Raw genomic sequence first — 557 nt, forward strand, 5'->3', positions numbered from 1 at the left:
ACATACATATATATATATATGGGAGAATATACGAAACAAACAACAACAGATGAGGACAGGTGGTGTAAGCAACAAAAGGATGTATTAGTTTAACGCTCGGGAATAGAGAAAGTCTTTAACGTTTCGAGCTACGCTCTTCAACAGAAAGAATACGGAGAAGTGGAAAAGTTCAAAAGTTCAAAAGTTTTAGACGTCGTGGTATATTGAGGTGATTTCACATCAGAAGATAAGTCCAGTATAATCCGTGGGTAGGAGAGGTGCAGCAGGAGAGCGTAGAGTTCAGAATCCAGAATGAAAGAAGGTAGAATCCAGAAGTTTGTGTTTGATGAGTAGAGACAGAAATAGCAGGTGCGACCACGTGAGCGTGAATTATATATGGGAGAATTTACGAAAAAAACAACAACAGACGAGGACAGGTGGTGTAAACAACAAAAGGATGTATTAGTTTAACGCTTGAGAATAGAGAAAGTCTTTAACGTATCATTATTTGTTTATTCTATTGTTACCTGTACCCTATGAGTATAGTGTGCTCGCATACCCATGCCTAGGGATAGCTA

The sequence above is a fragment of the Octopus bimaculoides genome, chromosome 4 (assembly GCF_001194135.2).
Source record: "Octopus bimaculoides isolate UCB-OBI-ISO-001 chromosome 4, ASM119413v2, whole genome shotgun sequence".
Lineage (NCBI taxonomy): Eukaryota > Metazoa > Mollusca > Cephalopoda > Octopoda > Octopodidae > Octopus > Octopus bimaculoides.